At 48.5% G+C, this 22,993-nt stretch overlaps 3 non-coding genes across 3 annotated transcripts; 1 reads left to right on the top strand and 2 right to left on the bottom strand.

Moving 5' to 3' along the window:
- Positions 1 to 9,918: 9,918 nt before the first annotated feature.
- Positions 9,919 to 10,001, top strand: TRNAL-CAG (transfer RNA leucine (anticodon CAG)). The gene has a single exon. It is a non-coding gene; the product is annotated as a tRNA-Leu (tRNA).
- Positions 10,002 to 18,181: 8,180 nt separating this feature from the next.
- Positions 18,182 to 18,254, bottom strand: TRNAV-CAC (transfer RNA valine (anticodon CAC)). Its single transcript has one exon. It is a non-coding gene; the product is annotated as a tRNA-Val (tRNA).
- A 3,992-nt stretch (positions 18,255 to 22,246) lies between these two features.
- On the bottom strand, positions 22,247 to 22,328 carry TRNAL-AAG (transfer RNA leucine (anticodon AAG)). The gene has a single exon. It is a non-coding gene; the product is annotated as a tRNA-Leu (tRNA).
- Between the last annotated feature and the right edge of the window lie 665 nt (positions 22,329 to 22,993).

Below are 22,993 nucleotides of genomic sequence, written 5' to 3'. Positions count from 1 at the left end.
TCACATGAACGGTGTGTGGGGGCCCCATTAACAAATTCCACATGAGCGCAGAGCAGTGTTCTCACATCATCAAAAGTCCTGATTGTGGGGGGCGTGGCTTGGATGGCAGCGCAGGCGGTTGCCTAAGTTCGCGAGCTCCGTGACCCCGGGCAAAAAACCAGCGAAAAAAGCGGCGAAACGGATCGAACTCCCGCACAAAGCGGCAGGAGGTGTGTAGGAACACACAGCACAGCAGAAGAGGCAGGCGAGAGTATCTGAAGTATAGCGCCTGAAGCAGAAATAGCCTGAATCCCACAAGGCTGGAGGTCGAGGGTGACTGTCCAAGATGGTGGAGCCATAAAACCTGGCAACAGCGCCACAGCAACAGCTACACCGATAGCAAGCCTGGTCGAGGCAGCGCTGACACGGGGAAGCTGAAACGCAAGGTGTGGTGCCCGAAAGACGACCGACGGAGTCGGACCGAGAAAGGATCAGAAAAGGAGACTAAGGAGCAGGGGAAGTCACAAGAGGGGCGGCCATCTTGGGTGCCCGAACGACAACAAACAACAGCGACGGTCCGTGAGCGCCGCTCAAGAGGGGAACCGGGGAGCCCAGCAAGTAAGCCGCGGCGTCCTTTCTCTCCTCGAAGGGGATAAGCGGCAACGCTGAGCGAAGCGGCAGAGAAAGAGCGAGCGAGCGAGCAGTCGTCTGAGAGAGGCGCCGGCGGCCATCTTGGGAGGGGCAGAAACCGAAGCTGGCTCCGAGGTACAGCGTGCGTAAGCAGAGCGCGGAGCAAGGGCCAAACAGAAGCCAAATAGAAGCCAAGGAAACAGACGCAGGCATAGTACGAAGTAATATCCAGCACAGAAGCCCACAACACCTAAATGAGAAGGTAGTGTAAACGGCGGCCATCTTGGGAGGGGCAGGAACGGAACAGGCGCCGAGGCAGAGCGCACGCAAGCAGAGTGCGAAGCAGGGCCAAAGAGAGGCCAAAGGAAACAGGCGTAGGCACAGTACCAAGTAACAATCCAGCACAGAAACCCACAAACACCTAAAAGAGCCTTCCTTGAAACGGCGGCCATCTTATGAGGGGCGGGGAACCAAGGATGAAAGTTCGAGCGCAAGTATAGCACGTACGGGTGCAGTGCGCACGGGTGCAGAGCGCTTGGAGCAACCGCGAGGAGTAGGAGTACCAGGCAGAGTGCATTGGCGGAACCCTACAAGTACAGCCAAGGGAAGCGCACACAGCAGTCGCGGATCCTTAGCCCACAGTCACCAAGGCACAGACCATCTACGGCGGCCATCTTGGGAGTGGAGGTACCACACAGACAAGAGCGGAGACAGAAACGAAGGAGGGTGTAGCAGAAGCAACAACCGCTTAAAACCGGCACCCACTGGTACCCTGGGTGAGCGAAGCGAATTCAGGGCGGCCACCAAGATATATTGAAGCGAAGGGGGCGATAGCAACTACGCGGCAGCAGCCCTGGCGGAAGGGCGAACTAGAACAAGGACAATAAAGTGGCCCAGTAGGTTCTCGTTTGGAAACACAGCAAAGACAGAGGAAGCCGGGACCCACGCCAAACCCAGCCCCAAACAGAAGACACAACAAGCAGATCAGCACAAGAAGGGGCGGCCGCACGCACATCAAAGGGTAAAAGGGGTGGGCGGGATGACTACCAACGAAATCAAAAAAATCAAAACGAATCAAGAGTCACCAATCAAGTTGAAAACACTACAGAGCACGGAGACAGCGATGGACCTGCTCCTAAAGAAAATAACAGAAGCCAACGACTTGGCAAAGGCCACAAAGATCTCCATGGACAATGTGCAACTAGAGCTCACAGCAATACGTGCCGACCAAAGTAAAATAGCAGGCAGAGTTGGCGAAACTGAGAGAAGAATCAGCGATATAGAGGACAAATCGGTGACCATGGAAAAGGACGTTCGGTACATTTCAAAGATATCCAGCGACCTACAAAGAACGCTAGCAGAACAAGAAGACAAAAACAGGAAAGGGAACATCAGACTCCTGGGCATACCGGAAGGAGAAGAGGAAGAAGCAGGCTCATGCGCGGCACTACTCGAAGTTTTAATACCCAAGCTGACCGGGCTAAACTTCGAAAGAATATTCGAAATTGATAAAGCTTACAGAGTGCCTGCCATAAGACAGCCACACATGAAGGGCCCGAGAACAATTATCTGCAAACCGCTGAGAGCCAACCACACTGAAGCCATTTTTGCCCTCGCACGTAAAGGCCAACCCCTCAACTGGAAGGGCAAAAAGATTGTCATCACACAGGACTTCTCTAAGAGCACAGTAGAGACGAGGAAGGCGTTCCTAGCACTAAGGGAGGCAATGAAGAGAGCCAGGATAACCTGTAGCTTCGTAGGCCCAGCAAGAATGAGGATAACAGACAGGAAGGGCACACGAACCTTTGACGACCCGGCAGAGCTACGCAAATACCTACGAGAACCAGACCAAGAGGAGATGGAACAAAGAAGTCCGGGAACGGCAAAAAGGAGAGCATCCTCAGACGGCTCGGAGACAGGCGACAATGGCACAGCAGGACGTGGCTAGGTCACAGTCAAGGAACCGGGCTGACAAGACATTTACCAAATCGAACATTGCTACCTCAATCAAAATAAACACACCTACCTCAAGATAAAGGAAGACAGAACTAAGCTAAGACAAAGGAGAGTCAGCCCAGGAATGGGCACGAGACCTAACCAAGACCAACAACGACACCCAGAACTTTGAACTTTGAGCCAGACTGGGTACAGAGACTACAAGATATCCTTTATCAGCGCTTGACAATGAAGGATGCGGGGGGGAAGATCTAATCATCCGGGGGGGCGGAGGGCGGTGAACCGCTGCTGTCGCACGTTTACAGTACTTTGACAGGGGGGAGGGGGGAGGGGGGGTGGGGAGGGGGGGAAAGGCGGGAGGTAGGGGGGGCAGCGCGGACAATCCTTGATTGGTGGGGCTATGTACTTTTTTCTTTTTTCTTACTTCCCCGTCACCTATTGACACATACTTCCCTATCCCAGCACAGACCCCGGGGGGGGCCCGTAGACGGGAGGTGGATGGTGAGGCAACACCGTAGGCAGAGATCACACAAAGGTCACAACCCTGAGAACAGCTATTCCATAAGGTCACCATGACTACTCACAACACCCAAGGCCTAGCACAGATCACATCTGACATCAAGATTGTGTCACTGAACGTCAAAGGCCTCAACCACCCCGTCAAGCGACGGAAAACACTAGACTACCTGAACAGGCTCAAAGCAGACGTGTACGTGCTCCAAGAGACTAGAGTAACCTCAGAGGACGCTAACAAACTTAAGGCAAACTGGATAAGCCAAATAGCTTGCTCACCAGCAATCAACAAGAAAGGAGGGGTGATTACCATTATAAGCAAGAAGGGGAAATTCAAGACTCTGGGCAGTACAGCAGACACGGAGGGCAGGAGACTAGTCACAAGCATCAAAAGAGGAGAGGAAGTAATGCACATAGCGAACATCTATGGGCCAAATGCCTCAAAAAAAAAGTTCTGGGAGGAGGTAGAAAGCGAGCTAAGCAGGCTACCACTGGGAGAACTGGTGATAATGGCAGGTGACATGAACGAGGCAATGGACAATGCCACAGACAGGCACCCACACAGACCGAGCCACGCCACACAAGAACAGAACATACTCAAAAACCTCTGCACCAAGCTCGCGCTAGCGGACCCATGGAGACTACAACACCCTAGCGCCAGGGAGTACACATTCTATTCAACACCACACAACTCATACAGCAGAATAGACTATATCCTCATGTCAAGCTCACACACACACTTGACGGACAGAACGGAAATAGGATTGATAACAGTCTCAGACCATGCCCACATCTCCCTCTCCATTAGCGGGAAACACAATGAGCTACCAAGCAGGGGGTGGCGTCTCAATAGCGATATACTTGAGGACCCCACCAACATCGAAGAGATTGAGGAGGCGATCAGAGAGTATCTCCTATTCAATGATACAAAAGACACAGAGGAGGGGACGCTGTGGGACGCGCTCAAAGCCACAATAAGGGGGAAACTTATAAGTATCAAGGCAAGAATGAACAAAAAAAGGAACAAACACATTAAAGAACTGGAAGAGCAGATAAAGGAGCTAGAGAACAACCACATCGTAAACACACTAGACAGGAACACACTCACGGCTCTAACGAAGAAGAAGTATGAACTCAACAGTGTATTAAGCGAAAGAGCAACGACATGGATAAACAAATACAAATCCATAAACTTATGCTCAGCCAACAAAGCCGGAAGGGCACTTGCAGGGTACCTAAAAGCCAAACAGAGACAACACTCAGTCGCGGCGATCACAGACACAGACAAAATAACGCACACAGGGAACAAACAAATCCTCGAAACCTTCAGGAGGTTTTACAAGGACCTCTACACCGCAGACACAGCACTAAAGGCGGATGGGGGGGCCAACCTTCTCGAGAAACTTGACCTACCCAAACTAAGCCGCGAACAAAGTGAAGCGCTAGACCAGAACATAACAAAAGAAGAGGTAGGGAGGGCCATAGACACACTCAAACCCAACAAAGCCCCAGGACCGGACGGATTTACAGTGACCTTTTACAAAAAGTTCCAAATGCAGCTTAAGGAAATATTAGTGAGAGTATTCCGGGGATGCGCAGAGAAAGGAAGCATGACAGACTCAATGGCAGAGGCAAACATTATTGTCATCCCCAAAGAAGGGAAAGACCCACAATTCCCACAAAACTACAGGCCAATATCCCTAATAAACGTAGACTGTAAAATCTACGCAAAAGTAATGGCAGCCAGAATAAACGCACACCTACCCACCCTCATACACAAAACACAAGTGGGATACCTGAGAAACAGGCTCTCACAGGACAACACAAGACTGCTCTGCCACTTAATAAACCGCACGGCGAATAGCACAGAGAAGGCAGTAATGATTGCGCTAGACGCAGAAAAAGCCTTCGACAGAGTCTCATGGCCATTCCTAAATGAATGCATGCGCAAATTCGGGTTTGGAGACAAATATAGAGGAATGGTAATGTCCTTATACAAAAACCCCCGAGCTCGTGTTGTGGTGAACGCAGCTACATCAGAAACATTCACCCTAAGCAGAGGGACAAGACAAGGATGCCCCCTGTCGCCAGGACTATTCCTGCTGGCAATAGAACCCCTTCTCCACATGATCAGAACTAACACACAGATCGCAGGTGTGGAAGTGGAAGGTCATGCCTTCAAACTCGCTGCCTATGCGGACGACATACTGATCACCACAAGCAATCCGCGGGAGTCAATCGAGGCACTGGTACAAACAATAGAGGAATATGCAAACGTCTCAGGGTATAAACTCAACAGGGACAAGTCAGAATGCAAGCCAATGAATTGCCACACTACCAGAGCAGTACTAGGCAAATCAGGCCTGGCGTGGCAAACAAAGCCCCTAAAATATCTGGGACTCCTCTTCGGGAAAGACCTTAGATCAACACTAGAGCACAACGAGGAAGCAATGCTGAAAAAGATCAAAACGAAGCTAGACACATGGGGACCCAAATTCGTCAGCTGGTGGGGGAGAGTTGAGACAGTTAAGATGATGATCACCCCAATGCTCAACTACTTGCTGTCCATGCTACCGCTATCACTAACGACAGACTTCCACAAACAAATCGACAAGGCCATTAACTTGTTCCTATGGGGGGGTAAAAAACCTAGAATAAGTCTAGCAAAACTCAGGCTGAAAAAAGAACAAGGGGGACTGAACCTCACAAACTATAAGGTCTTCCAGTCGGCATGCCTTGCCAAACAAGGGCTACACTGGTTAGCGCCAACACCAGATTATGTGCCAGTATGGCTCGAGCTAGAAAGAAGCATTTTAGGAGGGGCTGACCCAATAATGGCCCTCACGGCAAACAAACACCCAGAAGCCAAAAACTCAATAATACGGAACACAAAAATAGCCCTACTGAGATTAGATAAAGAGCTAGAAGTAGGCATCAGAGGCACCAAATGGGAGTCATTATGGTACAACTCCAAAATCACATACAAAGGGAAAACGCTAGGCAGCAAAGAATGGCTAAGCAGAGGCATAACCACACCGGCACAACTAGAGGCAGGAAGCAACCCACTCACCTACAAGATGATCCAGCACACAATGGGCCTACCAGACAAGGAATTCTACGAGTTCCTAAGAATCAAAGCAGCCATCACCAAGGCAAACCTTTCCAAACACAAACCAACCATCTTACAATACGCACAGAACCTTAACGCGACAGGTCACCAAACAGCGCAGATCTACAAAATATTCACACCACGCACCACCACCCTTAATGACAAAACGATAGCGTTCTGGGAAGAAACCATCCGCAGACCACTGAGTGAAGAAGAGAAGGCCAGACTATGGACATCAGCGTCCAAAAACAAGATCACACCACAGCTAGCACAAACAAAATTCGGGATACTACACAGACTACACTGGACACCGGCGAAACTAGAGAGAGTAGGTGCTACCGATAACAGTGAGTGCTGGAACTGCCACAAAGCAAGGGGAGACCTGGCCCACATGTTATACGAATGCCCCAAAGTCAAAGCGTTCTGGAGCAAGGTATACAACCTAATAGACTCGATCACGGGCTGCCAGATACAAAGAGGGCTTGCAGGGATAATCACCGGCTTCCTAGAGCCACAACTCCAATCCAAAGAAATACGAGATTTGGTAGACATGCTCCTAGCGGCAGCTGTTAAAAACATTCTGGGGTACTGGAAGAACTCCAGCAAAGCCACTTTCAAGCGCTGGTTCAACTGGGTAACATTCCTCCGAGCAGCAGACAACATCACCGCCAAACACAAGGCGGCGAACCACACAGCCAAAGAGGACATGTGGGCAGCCCTAGACGAATATCTGAAACGATAACCCCCCCCCCTTCTCTCTCTTTCTTCTTTTCTTCTCTCTCTCTTGCTTGCTACCACCGAGCAACACACATGTGAAGCCCAAGAAATACAATGTATACAATGTATATGCGAAACTTTTATATTCTATTCAATAAAAACTTTTGAAATAAAAAAAAAAAAAGTCCTGATTGTACCGCTTAAGGCGGCTTCGGAAATGATTTCCTAATTTGGTTAGAGTTCCTTTCATTTCAGTCTCCCTTTGTGATCTTTGTCTGCTCCTGTCCCGCTGCAGCAGAGCATTTACTTAGCCCCATTCCCTCGTAAAAAAAGATTTGTATTCTGACTTTTTATGATCAAGGTATCTTTCCGCTGTGACTTGTGCAATGCACAGTTTCGGAGACAACTGGGTTCTGAGTCAACCGGGGACAGGTGCATGCTGGGAGTGTGGGGCTGACTGACCCTTCATGCTTCCAGCGCACTGAGGCTGCTCAGCCGAGATCCGGGCGCCACAAGCCCCGAGCCCGGGCTGAGCCTCTGCTGCGGGGGGGCAGAGCTCGGCTCCAGGGGTCTCTGGATCTTGTCTCCTTAGCTGTGAATCCCCCGAGGGAGCCGAGGCCTCAGCTCTGGGGGGTGCGGAGTGAAGGGGAGGCCGAGGCTTGAGCTCTGGGGGGCGCGGAGTGAAGGGGGGCCGAGGCCTGAGCTCTGGGGGGGGGGCGGAGTGAAGGGGGGGTCCGAGGCCTGAGCTCTGGGGGGCGCGGAGTGAAGGGGGGGCCGAGGCCTGAGCTCTGGGGGCGCGGAGTGAAGGGGGGGCCGAGGCCTGAGCCCTGGGGGCGCGGAATGAAGGGGGGGCCGAGGCCTGAGCTCTGGGGGAGCGGAGTGAAGGGGGGGCGAGGCCTGAGCTCGGGGGGGTGTGAAGTGAAGTGGGGCGAGGCCTGAGCTCTGGGGGCGCGGAGTGAAGGGGGGGCCGAGGTCTCAGCTCTGGGGGTGCGGAGTGAAGGGGAGGCCGAGGCTTGAGCTCTGGGGGGAGCGGAGTGAAGGGGGGGCCGAGGCCTGAGCTCTGGGGGCACGGAGTGAAGGGGGGTCGAGCCCTGAGCTCTGGGGGGTGCGGAGTGAAGGGGAGGCCGAGGCTTGAGCTCTGGGGGGCGCGGAGTGAAGGGGGGCCGAGGCCTGAGCTCTGGGGGGCGCAGAGTGAAGGGGGGGCCGAGGCCTGAGCCCTGGGTGCACTAAGTGAAGGGGGGGCCGAGGCCTGAGGTCTGGGGGTCGCGGAGTGAAGGGGGGGCGAGGCCTGAGCACTGGGGGTGCGGAGTGAAGGGGGGGCGAGGCCTGAGCTCTGGGGGTGTGGAGTGAAGGGGGGGCGAGGCCTGAGCTCTGGGGGCGTGGAGTGAAGGGAGGGCCGAGGCCTGAGCTCTGGGGGCACGGAGTGAAGGGGGGCCGAGGCCTGAGCTCTGGGGGCGCAGAGTGAAGGGGGGCCGAGGCCTGAGCCCAGGGGGCACAGAGTGAAGGGGGGCCGAGGCCTGAGTTCTGGGGGACGCGGAGTGAAGGGGGTGAGGCCTGAGCTCTGGGGGTGCGGAGTGAAGGGGGGGTGAGGTCTGAGCTCTGGGGGCGCAGAGTGAAGGGGGGCCGAGGCCTGAGCCCTGGGGGGCGCGGAGCAAAGGGGGGCCGAGGCCTGAGCTCTGGGGGGTGCGGAGTGAAGGGGGGCTGAGGCCTGAGCTCTGGGGGTGCGGAGTGAAGGGGGGGCGAGGCCTGAGCTCTGGGGGAGCGGAGTGAAGGGGGGCGAGGCCTGAGCTCTGGGGGCGCGGAGTTATTGTTATTGTTACTTCCGGTTTATATAGCGCCAACTCACCGGCAGGTCTCAAGGCGCTTATGACCGAAAGGCACAGCCACTTATTTGGCAGGATGAAGAGAATACCAGAATAGCTAGACTGAGCTCAACGCCTCCCTAAATAGAATTGTTTTTAGGGTTTTCCTAAAAGGAAAAAGGTTACCTTCTTTACAGAGGGGTTCGGGTAGTTTGTTCCAGATTTTAGGTATCAAAACAGAGAAAGATCTTCCGCCTTTTGTGGCCAATCTGAACCGGGGGCAAACCAGCAACTGTGCATCTGAAGACCTAAGTCTTCGTTCAGGTTTGTACACCTCCAGCCGTTCCTTAATATAGGCAGGTGCTTGCCCATAAATTGCCTTATGGGCTGTACATAGGCTTTTGAAGTCAGACCTTTGCCTAATAGGCAGCCAATGGAGGCTCTGTAGCAACGGAGAGGCGTGGGATCTTCTTGGGAGCCTGAAAATAAGTTGTGCAGCGTCATTTAGGACCACCTGCAATCTGTTGATCAGGGTCTTCGGAAGGCCTAAATAGAGCGCATTTCCGTAGTCCAGCCTCGAAATTATTGTAGCAGAAACTACAGTGAAGGGGGGGGGGGGGCTCAGCCCCCGTCAGAGCTTGAACGAGTAACCAGGACTGAAGAGTCACGAGGTATATAACTCTTCAGAGCTCTTTTCAGTGTATGTGATTGACAACGGCAGAGAGTGGAGGCCGCCACTGTGTGCAGCAGCTGTGGGGATGAACCGCACCCACCACCGCACCCCACAACTGTGCGGCCCTGAACCCCGCTCTGAGCCTGGACTGAGCTGCAGCCGCTGAGTATAAAGCACAATCTTACTTTGAGGGATGTTTTGTGACTTTTACAATTCCCCTCTACAGTGACACCTCCAGTAACGCTGCAAAGAAACATCTTTTTTACCCGCAGAAACCAAAGACGCCTTTTACAGACACTATCCAGAGGTTGTGGGGTAGTACATTATGGATCTGTGTCCAGTGCCGACCCGAGCCGAGAGTGTAGAAGCTCCTTGTACCCAGGGTCCTGAGGCATCTTTAATAACATCTCTGAACCCACCAACCCCCTGGACGGGAAGTTTTGTAACTGTAAAGACAGAAGTCATGAACCTACAATAAACTGTGTGAGCAGCTGTCCTTACGTGGGCTGGAAAGTGAGCCACAGAAGAGCCTGGAACATGTCAGGATGGCCGAGCGGTCTAAGGCGCTGCGTTCAGGTCGCAGTCTCCTCTTGAGGCGTGGGTTCGAATCCCACTTCTGACAGTAGCTTTTGCAACTCATATTCACAGTTTCTTCCCCAGACAATGTCAATATTACACAATTTTAATACACTTCAGTAAATTGTCGCTCAGTGCCAGGGCACAAGTCCTAAAAAAAAGAAGTGGGGGGGACTAACCTAGGTTGGCAGTAAGTAAGTGACATCACAGTGCAGGACATGACTAGTCTCTTTCTCACAAACTCGCAACTGCCTTCTAATTTTGCCCTCTCCTATTCCTTCTCCCCTACCCAATTCTTCTCTATCCATTCCTTTCTCCCTGTCACTCACACACTTCTATTTAAAGCCTCTTTCGCTCTCTCTGTCTCTCATGCACATATCCTGTTCTGGAGTTATACTCTCTCCTGTCATGCATTATATCCCCGACCCTTCACAGCAACTTCTTCCCTATTTTTTTTAAATTTCTCTCTCATAACCTAGTTCCCATTTTCTGGTTCTCCAGCACCGTGAGGTCATACTTTTGGCAATAGCACTATGCACATATTATTACTCCACTGCAAACAAAAAAAAAAGGAAAAAACGTTGTCATTTACAGCGCTAACAACTCAAACTTTCACAAATGCGAGACCGATTGCATTGCAAATGCTTGTTTTTACATGTTGCACAGCAAGCATCACAGGCTGCTCTGCAACACTGCTGAGAAGAAAAAAATGCTATGCCACGGTCAACACTGGTCATGACATAGCACCTTTTTCACTTTAAAGAAGCGCTATGCAAAATGTTAAAAAAAATACAAAAAAATTGCATAAGTAAAACCTATTGGCTTTGCCAGTGCTTGTTTTCTTGTGTAACAGAAGCGTTTGCTGCAGCCCCTACTGAGTGTAATTGTTCGGTGATTATCACTGAGGCAGGAAAAGCAAATTGTCACCAGGTAAAAATCAGCACTATTGCCTTTAGCATAGACAGTCTTTTATCCTTCTATTTACTGTAGGACAGTCCTTCCTCTGACTCATGCTTCTCAGCCCTCAGGACTCCTTCCAGCTGCACCCTTCACTTAATTTCAGACATAAAATGAAATGTTCAATGTCTCCAACTATCGAAGGGGCTTGGGGAATATACATGAAAAAGTCACAGCAGAAAGTAGTGCATGCACAGTAAAAGTCTTATAAAAGGAGAACCATTACTCTTTCGAGAAGTAAGGTTACACACGGAGTAACAATCAGCACACAGGACTTTGATCCGAGTTCAAATCTCTTTGAGACCAGATGCTTTTACTCTAAGGAAACTCACATCTCTCATGTACACGTTTGAAATCTGAAAAAGTGTTGTACCTAATAAACAACATTTCTTACTGTGTTTTTAATGATTTCTGTTCTATATATTTGTTTATTTACAGAAACTTGGTAACTTCCTAAGGTAAATTAAATTGTTATATGAGTACTCTGTTTTTTTCCTACCTTGTCTCTTTTTATACATTTAATATTACCATATATTCTTTCTCGTTCCAAAATGTTACGGTCTTTAGTAGTTTCATGTTTCCAAAATTCTATAGCAGGACCGGAGGCTTCTAATTATGCTTACTCAATTTCTTTACTGCAAACACAGCAGCCAATAAAGTAAAACTACACATTGTAAAAAACAACAATACCCATGAGGCTTTAAACCACGCCTCCATTATCACAGCCAATCACTGCATCTTAAAGTATACAATGTAGAGAGACACCAAACTGGCTTCCTCTTTCTTTGCTGCTCCGCAGCCCAGATAAGTGCCTCTCTATTTTGTATACTTGCACTATTGCTGTTTTCAATAGTCTTTGTGGTATATTTGATATTTGATTTTTATATTGGACTTCCTGTATATATATTTACGGTTTCAGAGTGTTCCCTACCTTGTGGGGACTGTTTGGTGATTACCGCGCGTCTTGCTTCCTGCGCGTCTGTTAGATCTCTGATATCGGAGCGTGGCTCCTTTGAGCCCGCTCCGCCTCATTTGTCCCCTTTTTCAGCGCGTGTTGTGCTTTCCTTGTCCCTAGTGCCCCCAATCTTGCTGCCGGCGGCGCTGTCTGCTTCGATCGTGGTCTACGATCCGAAGGTGTTTGGCCCCCCAGCAGAGAGTGGAGCGCACGTCGGGGCCTTCGCGGGCACCCAGCATGCGTCTCCAGGGCTCGCGCGCGTCTCTGTGCGCATGCGCACGCAGCCCCGATCAAGTGTCATTACCGACGCTCTGCCCGAGCTGAACAGGGGCTTCACGCAGCGGGCCAGGTGCTAATTGGGTCTTTGTTGGTGCAGAAGAGGCAGCGTTTTTTGGCTATTTATCCCTACGCTTGTGGCAGGCATTAACCCCTGAGTTACCAAGGCTCCTGGAAGCCACAATTTTTGGTGCCCCTATTGCTAATTGAGATAGGGTTTTTTTCTACCTCCATTAGTCCTACAATGGGACTGTATTGACTTTGAGTGTCTTTGGTATTGTTGTTAGTGGCTCCTGTGCCCGGCACTACTCCCAACAGACGCCCTTATTCTGGGCTGATAATTGACCTTCCCTCTGGGGATTTTGATTGGAATATTTATATTCTATTACTGAGTATGGCAGACTACGACTGTTATTAAGAGGAGGTTGCTGCGTGTGATGAGCAGGGCGATGATGAGTACTATGAAGAAGAGTCCGTGGAGGACATTATTGACAAGAAACTATTGTTCGACCCCTCAGACATAGTTCACCCTAGGTCCTCAGACTGGGTTCACCCCCCTGCGGTGGCTGAGTATTTGCAGACCCACCTGCATAAAGGTTTTGACAAAAAGGTTAGGGAGCGCCTGAAGTCTGAATACCCACAACCAGACATGGCCCACAAGGTGGCTCTCACCCCCGATATAGATGCTTCGATGACCACCTTCTTAAAGAAGTATAAAAAAGACCCTAAGAAGGGGATTTATTGTGCCCTCTGGGCGTGCCAAGATAAGGCCCTCGACCTTTCAGGCCCTTTAGCGAAGATTCTTGAATTTGCCCTCCAAGCTCAGGAGACTAAAGCTGCTATGCATCCCGAGGTTCTGGCTGGTTGGACACAAAAGGCAATTTGCATGCTGGGAAACGCTAATTGCGCCTTAGCTTCTTTACAACGGAAATCCGTCCTGCTCAGGATTGATCCACAGTTGGTGGAGTTGGCCTCGGCTGAACTGGGCCCCTTGGCAGAGGGCCAGCTTTTCGGAGACAAATTCGTGAAAGATATTGCCAAGTTTGTAAGCATGTTTGCTTATCTTGACTAGTCTCAAGCTTCATTGAAGAGAGTGTTACATCAGGTCTCTGGGAGGGCCAGGCGTGGCAGAGGATGCTTGACCGGCCGTTTCTCGAACACTAGTCCTCAAAGAGGATACGGCCCCAGGCGTGGCAGAGGTTATACCCAGGAACCCGAGTAGGCGGGTTTCTATCCCTCCAGATCGCGCGGCTACAGAGGTTGCTTAACCGGGGTGTCAACCATGGATATAAGAATTTCAACGCCCAGTACTCTGGTAAGTACTGTATGTCCACTGATCCCCCTAGGGGGCAGGTTGTTACATTTTGTAGTCAATTGGCAGAAGCTCACTTCAGATGTTTGGATCATTCAGACCGTACAGGGGTACCAAATAGAGCTGTTGGATTTTCCCCGCCAGGTGTTTCCCCCTCGCCCTCTCCTTTTTTCATTTCTAGAAAAGAATTTTATAGACTCAGAACTGGAAGAACTTTTGGCCAAACAGGCTATTGCCTTGGGACCCTTCATCCCCGATGGATTTTGCAGCTACGTCTTTCTGGTTCAAAAGAAGGGCGGAGGCCAACGCCTGGTATTGAACTTATGAGATTTCAATCCTTATGTGGTCTATCGGCATTTCAAGATGGAGGGCATCCATCTTTTAAGAGATCTCCTTCTGGAGGGGGACTGGATGGTCCTGCTGGACTTGAAGGATGCCTACCTTACAGTTCCAGTTTGCCCCTCACATAAAAATTCTTGCAGTTTCAATAGATAGGTCAGTGGTACCTGTATCGCACTCTCCCCTTTGGTCTCTCGCCGGCCCGGTGGGTCTTCACCAAACTCCTGAAGCCAGTTGATTCCCGTCTCCGGGAAATGGGGGTGCGCCTCATTCTGTACTTAGACGACATGTTAATTCTGGCGCAGGATCGGAATCTCCTCCTCACACACTTGGAGTGAACGATGTCCCTGTTACAGAATCTGGGTTTTGTGATCAACACCAAGAATTCATTGATGGTACAGAGTCAGCAGATGGAGTTTCTGGGTTTTCTGATAGACTCGGTTTCTGCCCAACTTCTCCTTCCAGCCACCAAGATCAGGTCTATAAAGAGGGAGATCAGATCCACCTTGTCCAAGCAAATGATTTCCCTGAGAGTTCTGGCAAGAATGGTGGGCCTTCTGGCCTCATCGATCGAGGCCATTTTTCCAGGCCCCTTGCACTACAAGGCCCTTCAAAGGCTCAAAATCTTTTATATTCAAAAGAGGTTCCACTACGATCATCTCATACCCTTATCCCAGGAAACTCAAGAGGAGCATCATTGGTGGTTGGAACACAACACGGCCTGGAACGTCCGAGCAATCTTCGGCGCCGCCCTGGACGTGGTTGTCGAATCCGACGCCAGCCAATGGGGCTGGGGCACTCGCTGTGACGAATTTACCACAGGAGGACGGTGGTCCGCAGAAGAACTAAAGTTGCACATAAATTGTCTAGAGTTACTGGCAGTGTCCTTTGCCATCAGGTCTATCTCACCCCTGAAGAGCAATTGTTGCATCCTTCTTCGGATGGACAATGCCTCAGCGTTGAGATGTATCAATCGCCTAGGAGGGACGAGATCCCGTATGCTAGTCAACATAGTGAAGGAATTCTGGCATTTCTGCCTGGATCGCAAGATCTCTGTTGTGGCGGAGTACCTTCCGGGGAAGCTCAATCAAGTAGCGGACTAGAATTCCAGATTCCTCAGGGTTTACAGCGATTGGAAGCTTCACCCCTCTCTTTTTGCCCAGATCATGGATATGCAAGGCCCATGCCAGATAGACCGGTTCGCCTCTCGCCTCAATGCCCTACTTCCCCTGTTCTTCAGTTCGAAACCGGATCTGATGGCTATGGGAACAGACGTGTTCATTCAGCATTGGGGGCATCAGAGGAACTTTGCCTTCCCTCCGTTTGCTCCGATCCCGAGGGTGGTGGCCTTTGTCCGTCAACAGAGGGCTACAGTAGTGTTGGTTACACCGTTGTGGAACACTCAGTCGTGGTTTCCCACACTATTACACTATTGGAGTTATCTGTGGATCTTCCGTTCCAACTTCCTGTGTTCCAGACACTTCTCCAGGACCCAGTGGATTCGGCCCACCCACTGGTCCTGCAGAGCCAGCTAACGCTGATGGTGTGGACGCTCTCAGGAGACATGAGAGCATTGCAGGCCTTTCACAGGCAGATGCCAATTTTATGCAACAGGCTTGGGCTCCTTCCACCCGAAAGCGATATTCAGCTTCTTGGAAGAGATGGATGGGTTAGTGCCTTCAACGGCAGGTGGATCCCTTGGGATCAGATGTGACCGAGATTTTAAACTTCCTGTCAGAATGCGCGGAATCAGGCCTTGCTTACAGATCAATTAATAATTTCAGATTGGCTATTTCTGCAGGTCATGATCATATTGATGGTAAGCTTGTGGGGATGCATCCCCTGGTTTGTAAACTTCTTAAGGGTGTTCGGGTTGCTAACCCTCCTCGTACCAGGTATTCGACTCTGTGGGATGTTTCAAAGGTTCTTTCACTTCTGGAATCCTGGCCAGATAACGCTTATCTGTCTCTGAAGCAACTTTCTGCCAAACTTACCATGTTGCTTCCATCCTGCCGGAGGGTGTCCGATGTTCGTGCATTGGATCTGGCTGGTAGGATATTTTCTCCACAGGGTGTCTCTTTTGTGATCACGAGACGGACAAAGACCATGTCACGTTTGCTGGAGTATCCTTCTTTTCCTCACAATAACAAGTTATGTGTTTTACAATGCCTGAAATGTTATGAAGAACGTACTATTGCACATAGATCTGATCCATTGGGTCAATTGTTAATTTCTGTCCAGAAGCCATTCAAGCCAGTCTCTGCTGCTACCTTAGATAGGTGGGTTTGTTTGGTGATGTCGGAGGCAGGTATTGATATTTCTGTTTATGGTGCTGTTATGGTTGCTTTCCCTTTAATGGAACACAGTGTTCCTTACATCCTTGTTAGAATGTTGATATTCTTAATACTGTCAGTTGCTGTGGATTGCTGTTGATGGTTGTACCAATAAATCTGCTCTTTCAACTTAACCTGCTTAAGAGCTTTTATCACTGGCGACGAGGATGGGATTGATTGGGGACAAGCTCTTACAACCATCAATTCCCCTACAATTGAAATTCTGTTTTGGACTTGGTTTGGACGAATTTGGGATTTTAAACCAACTGCTGCACGTGGATACTCTACAGGTACTGCAACTCTTTTGGATTCATTATAGCACCATTCCCCACAGATGCTGCTAATTATTTAAATGTGGATTAGTACTTCTAATTTCAGTGGTCCTTTCATCATTACTGCTATTAAGAAAAATGTTGTGACTTTAGATAATGGGTGCACTTGGAACATGTCTAGATTGGCAAAGTGCACAGACTTTAAAAATCTTTCCAATAGTGCTTCTGGGCCTGTTGATAATTCCAGTCATGCCTGCACTTCTTCTGGTCATGGCCAAGAAAATGTTCTTGGCGGTTCAAGACTTGTTCCTAGGACAAGACAAGCTCATAGGAAGTTTAAGGATTATGTTCTGTCTTAACTCATTACTTTTACATAGTTTCTTTTAATGCTGTTTGTTCTTACATTCTTTTCTTTTCTTTTTATTTTGGTTAGGGGATGTGTTATGGTTGCTTTCCCTTTAATGGAACACTGTGTTCCTTACATCATTGTTAGAATGTTGATATTCTTAAAACTGTCAGTTGCTGTGGATTGCTGTTGATGGTTGTACCAATAAATCTGCTCTTTCAACTTAACCTGCTTAAGAGCTTTTATCACGTGCCCACTCTACAAGAGGGGCTATGGCCTCCAAAGCCTATTTGTTAGGATCGCGTTTGGAAGTCATCGTCAAGGCATCTGACTGGTCTTCAGATTCTATGTTTAAAGTTTTCTATTATAAACCTATTTCTCATGTTTCTGATGTTGTGATTGATGAGCTTTGAACCAGCATAATCAGAATCCTCCAGTCCTGCTTTAGAATACAAAATTTTCTAGCTATCGCGACAAGAATTTTAGATCCTGTTAAGGACAAGGAGGCGAGGATTATCCCACCCGTTAGGACAGTTTTATTCAACTGTTAAGTTGTTAAAGTTTATATTTATAAGACTTACATGTGCCCACCCTTTGAGAAGTGAAGTTGTGGGTTCCCTTTCTCAACCTTGTTTCTGATCTAGGAAATGATTCCAGCAAGAATTAACGGGTCACTCCGGATGGAAATGCATCGCCCTCATGCTTGAAGCAGATGTCTTTGTCTGCTGTGGATTTATTCTCCGTTGAGAATTCATAAAGGAACCGTTGAGAGTTTAAGACTTTGGTTTTGGTTCGTTCTTATGGACTGAGTTCGCGCAAAGAAAGAGGAAGCCAGTTTGGTGTCTCTCTACTTTGTATACCATAAGATGCAGTGATTGGCTGTGATAATGGAGGCGTGGTTCAAAGCCTCATGGGTATTGTTGTTTTTTACAATGTGTAGTTTTACTTTATTGGCTGCTGTGTTTGCAGTAAAGAAATTGAGTAAGCATAATCCTCGCCTCTGTGTCCTTAATAGAATCTAAAATTCTTGTCGCGATAGCTGGAAAATTTTGTATTCTGGTTCACTTTTCGTGAAAAAGTGCACCTACCCACGACAACGGGGGTACCTCAGTTACGTCTATTCTGACCATATTTTACTTTAAAAGCCTGCTCTTGGGACCTGGTGTTTATTACCTATGATTAATTTTATCATCACCACCTTTAATATTTGAAGTCAGTAAACATAAACAAATGTAACATATTCTAACCAACTTTAGTTAACATACTGTCTGCAAAAGTACTGTCTTGTGGTCACGGCTAGACACAGACTTTACAACTCTGAGCTCGGCTGACTTTGCAATGATAGATTACGTAGATTCAAACACTAGCTATAGTAATAAAATGGTATTAATAATGAAATAAATATATCTCGGATTGTCACAATGACAAGTTAAAGTTGTTTCTGCCCGGTTTCGAACCGGGGACCTTTCGCGTGTGAGACAAACGTGATAACCACTACACTACGGAAACTCACTTGATGTATGGGTCTTCACTCCGGTGACTCTTTAGAGTCCATACGAGTGGGACAAGCTAGATTGGTTCTACAGATGCATTCATGGGCAGTGTTTTTCTGTGGAGATTTTAATCCCCACCGCTGTTGAAAGTGGCTATGACCTCAAAGTGCTGAAATTGTAAGGAGTGTACACCCAATAATCCACACATATATGTTACATGTATGTGTGTTTGTGAGAGAGCTGTAAGTGGGGGCATCGGGGCGGGCTGTTTAATGCCTGCAGTCGGTCAATGACAGTCTACCAGGAGGTACCCTGCCTTTGAGATCTCTGGCTCTGAAGCAATGAACACAAAGAGGAAAAACAAGCATTGGCGCGCAAGAGTATGTGCTTCTTAGTGGCGACTCGAGCGCCGCCCCTCTGCTTTTCAGCAGCGTTTGGAAAAATATAATGATAATAACTGAAAGTTATTATCATTTAATTTTTTTCTGTTGCGGGCACGTCAGCTTTACCAGGTAGAGCGGGGTGGAGCTGCTCTGCTGACAGAGCCTGGGAGGGGACGAATGTTTTTCACCCTCTAAGGGCGCATGAATGTTTGGCCGGCCCGATCTAGCATGTTCTCCACCCAGGGTGCATTACAGCCTGGCTGGAGAACATGCCCAGGCTCCCTGTCCCCGTCTGAGCGCCGATCCACGGTGCTCAAACCAATCACAACGGTGCATTGCAGCATTGTGATTTGCTCAAGGGAGCCTTAGCCTGGGTGCTTTCTGATCTGTGTTCCAGACTGTAGGAGGAGGGACCCAACGAGGACGACACAGCGAGGGTGGACGCAGTGAGGAGGTTAGTATAATTTGATTTTTTATTTATCCCTCGTCCCCATCCCCTCACCCCCTCCCCGCCCGACCTACCACCCCCGTTCCTTTTTTTGTTGTGTGGGTGAATGGATGCATGTGAGGCCGCGTCAGTGGTTGGGTGAATGGATAGACTGATGAGTGAGTGAGTGGAAGAGTGAATGATTGAAGACTTAATGTATATATAGCTAGATGAATCATTGGCAAAAGCTTTTGACATAAATAAAGATGGACGTATCCAAAAAGTTGTTTGGATCAGTCAGGTGCAGCCATTGGTTACTTGAAGGGTCATTGGGACAGTATAATCAGCTCAAGAAGGTAAATCACCCCCGGCAACTAGAATGTGAACATGGCTGCGAGTGTCCAGGTCCATGCGGCATGAGCTGCTCAAGTCCAGGTTTTTTCCTTTTAATTCTGAGGCTTGAAGTCCCAGCTTTCCAATGAAGTAAACAAGACCAAAGTGCCCAGAATTATTGAAAAGCAAACTCTGGACTGTAGCAGAGGGCCTAGCATGGCCCTAACACTCTTGGCAGGGCGATACTTATCACTTCAGATCAGAGTCTACAACCTTATAACACAGAGTTAAACCGTGCAAGAGGGGCCCATGCTAACAGAAGCATAAAACACCCACAGGGCATGCAGCTGAGAGCCACAGCCACAGACAGAGACAGAGACATCCGCCCTCATTGATGAACACACGATGGAAGCCATTGCTCTGGCTTTGCCTGGTAAGGGGGCCCCCGCTAAGTCTCACTGCCCACTTATCTACCCCAATCGGCAGATTGGGTATCAAAATCATTCGGGCCTCTGTTGCATATCACAGACGAAATTGGGGGAAACGTCTACAAAAGACGCCTGCTATTCTTGGGGTTTACCCTAGCAAAAAGGGATATAGCAGGGACATGGAAAGATCCGGCCTCACTTAAGTTAGGCGCTTGGAGGGCTGGCCTCGACTGGTGTACGGTCCAGGAACAGCCTATTTTTAAAGTTGGGGGGTACCCGCAGAAGCACTTTAAAATATGGAAACGATGGGCGGATTTTAGGGGTCTCCTATTAGAACCACCTCCACCTGCAGATGTTGAAACCATATAGAGATATATCACAGGACAGGAATGTTGTTACAGCAGATGTGACGTACATGGAGGGGCTTATTGGGCATGATCAGAGGTTTTCTATGCAGTATAGGACAGGCGGGCAACTAGAGCCAAATTTCAGGGGGGCTGAAAAATATTTTGTTGGGGGGCTAATTCTTCCAACCATAGACAGAGGGGTGAAAACACAACAAAAGCCTAATTTTCAAGTAAATGGTCTTTTAAAGACCGTTTAAGTACTCGGGTGCGGCTGCAATTAGACGGTCGCCAGCCCACGAAGCTGTGTCAGCCCGGGCTGACACACACGACTGGGGGGGGGTGAAGCCCCGTGAGCCCAATGGGTGTTGCGCGCCTGCTATGGGACACAGATGTAAATAATGTTAAGGGCTGTCGTTTACAGACCTGAGTGCCTTCTTTTCTTGCTCTATAAATGCTCAGAAACTGATATACTGATTGACTTATACTTTTACTTCTTTGTAATATATGTGATTACTTTTTCTGATGCCTCAATAAAAAAGAGTTTTGAAAAAAAAAACCTTGGGCCTAAAAAAACTACCAACGCTCCTCTAAAATTAACTTAACCCCAGGGCTTTAAGTGGGCTGGGTCTTACCTGGTCTGAGCACCGGCAGTTTTTTTACGGAGGCCTCGAAATGGGTCTCTATCGGGCTCAGTTTTGTGCCCTGGCACAGGCGTTCCTTCTTTTTTCGTGCGTTATAGGGGAAGAGAAATCTTTATAGAGAGTCAGTTTCTCTCTGGATTTCTCTTCTCTTTTCAAAACTAAGGAGCAGCAACATTGTCGTGGTGTCACCAGGGCTTTATGTTGAAGCTTTTTCAATATTATATAAAAGCCACAGTTGCTGCTTATTTATCTTATGCAACTAATAACCATTGACAAAGCCAATAGTCCTGATTTGTTGTAAGTATGATGTTACTTGTTGTATCGTATATCTGGATTTAAAGACAGAAACAACAAAATACCAGTGGGGCGGCACACTATGCTAAGCACAAACTTTTAGCTTACGTGTTTTAAGGCACGCCCTTAATTACATTGGCCACGCCCCTTGAGAGACCCCCCAGTTTTTTCATCCCACTTAAAGCCCTGCTTAACCCTCCCCAATGGTGCTAGGTGCAGGAAGAGGAAGAGCCCTCCTCCCCGCACCTTATATCCCCACCCCAATCCCACCCCTTAACCCCTCCTCTAACCCCCAAAGCCTGTCCTTTACCTCTCGTGCGAACACCCCGGGGTAAGACCGGTCTGCGACCCTACTTCCCCCAGAGACTGTCATTGGGAAAGAGTTAAACTCAAGATCTAAAGATCTTTGCTTCGTTCCCGGTTTGGAAGCAACAATTTCAGAAATAAACTCAGTGCCACTGGAATTATGCGGCAGGGGAGGACACATTTATGCGGCCAGGTTGACTAAATTATGCAGCAATGAAAGTTAAATAATGCAGTATAATGCATAGCATTTGTTGTAATTTAACGACATCATTTTTTCATTTGTACAGATAGCACACTGTCTGGCAAAGATTTCCTCGTATTAGTATCAGTTTATCACCCAAGTGCAGTAATCAGAAATCAAAAGATGACCATTTAACCTTTGGAAGGACCTTTCTCTGCACATGAACTTGTGTCACCGCATTTTTTCATAACTTTTGATCCATGTGAGTTAGAAACAAATTAGTTTGGTAAAATCTACCGATTAGGCAGCAGATGATGCGGATGATGCGACAAAACCATCCAACCAAATGTAGTGAGACCTTTAAAGAGAATTTCCTTTTGTTATAATTGCTATTATAAACTCGTTGATCGGTGTCCTGTTTTCCAACTGGCTGTATAAAGCCTCCAAGCTTGTTCTTGCTGGCTGATCGGCAGCTTTGCTAAATATGTGTAATATATGGAATATATATAGAATACTAGCTGCTCCACAAAGTGTATCAATATAATTCGGATATAGTCACGAACAGCAAATACCCTGTGTGGAGCCCTGGAATGAGCAGTGGCGGGACCGCTTCTGCTTTCTGTTTCTTAAGGGGGGGGTGCGATCCGTCACTGAAAGAAAAGCACATCTGGCAGCGGTGGGATTCGAACCCACGCCTCCGGGGAGACTGGAGCCTTAATCCAGCGCCTTAGACCGCTCGGCCATGCTACCGTCCTGGTCACTGCTGATGTACATAGAGTGACAGGCAGAGAGCCTCACTTGTATTTATTGATAACACCCCTCTCTGGAGAGCTGCAGGGGTGGGGAGAACAAGAAAGATAACAGGGGGGAGGGGCACTGGATGCCCTGTTCTGGGGGATGTTTCCATTTGGACCGCCATGCCCGTTGTAACCCTTACGGAACCCGCAAGGCAATGATATCACTGTACTGTATGTATATATGAAAAATTTGATAATAAAAATTATTGAAATAAAAAAAAAACTCAGGTTCTGAGGCACCAAGAGTGACAGCCGCGCATAGAAGAGGGGTGTGAAGCAGAGAGACAGCAGACAACGAAGGGACAGCGAGTCTGGCTACACATTAATAACATTGGCAAATCCAGTCCAAAGAATCCAGTCTAAAGAATACCAATCCATGTGGCAATGAAAGGCCATATTGCACGAGTAACTCGCTATGTATTTTTTATATTACTTGATCCATTAATTGCTATTAATACTCTTTAGAAGGATTTAGAGCACCCGAGTGGGATCTATTTAGTATTCATGGTTTGCATGAATTGTGGGTTTTTGTTGGGGTATTGCCTGCTAATATTTAAAATGTGTTTTATGCAACAACGTGAGTCATTATAAATCACATTTTAAATGCTAAGCGTATTG

This window comes from Lissotriton helveticus, chromosome 1_2 (genome assembly GCF_964261635.1).
Source record: "Lissotriton helveticus chromosome 1_2, aLisHel1.1, whole genome shotgun sequence".
Taxonomy (NCBI): domain Eukaryota; kingdom Metazoa; phylum Chordata; class Amphibia; order Caudata; family Salamandridae; genus Lissotriton; species Lissotriton helveticus.
This window is presented reverse-complemented; position numbering and strand designations above follow the sequence as displayed.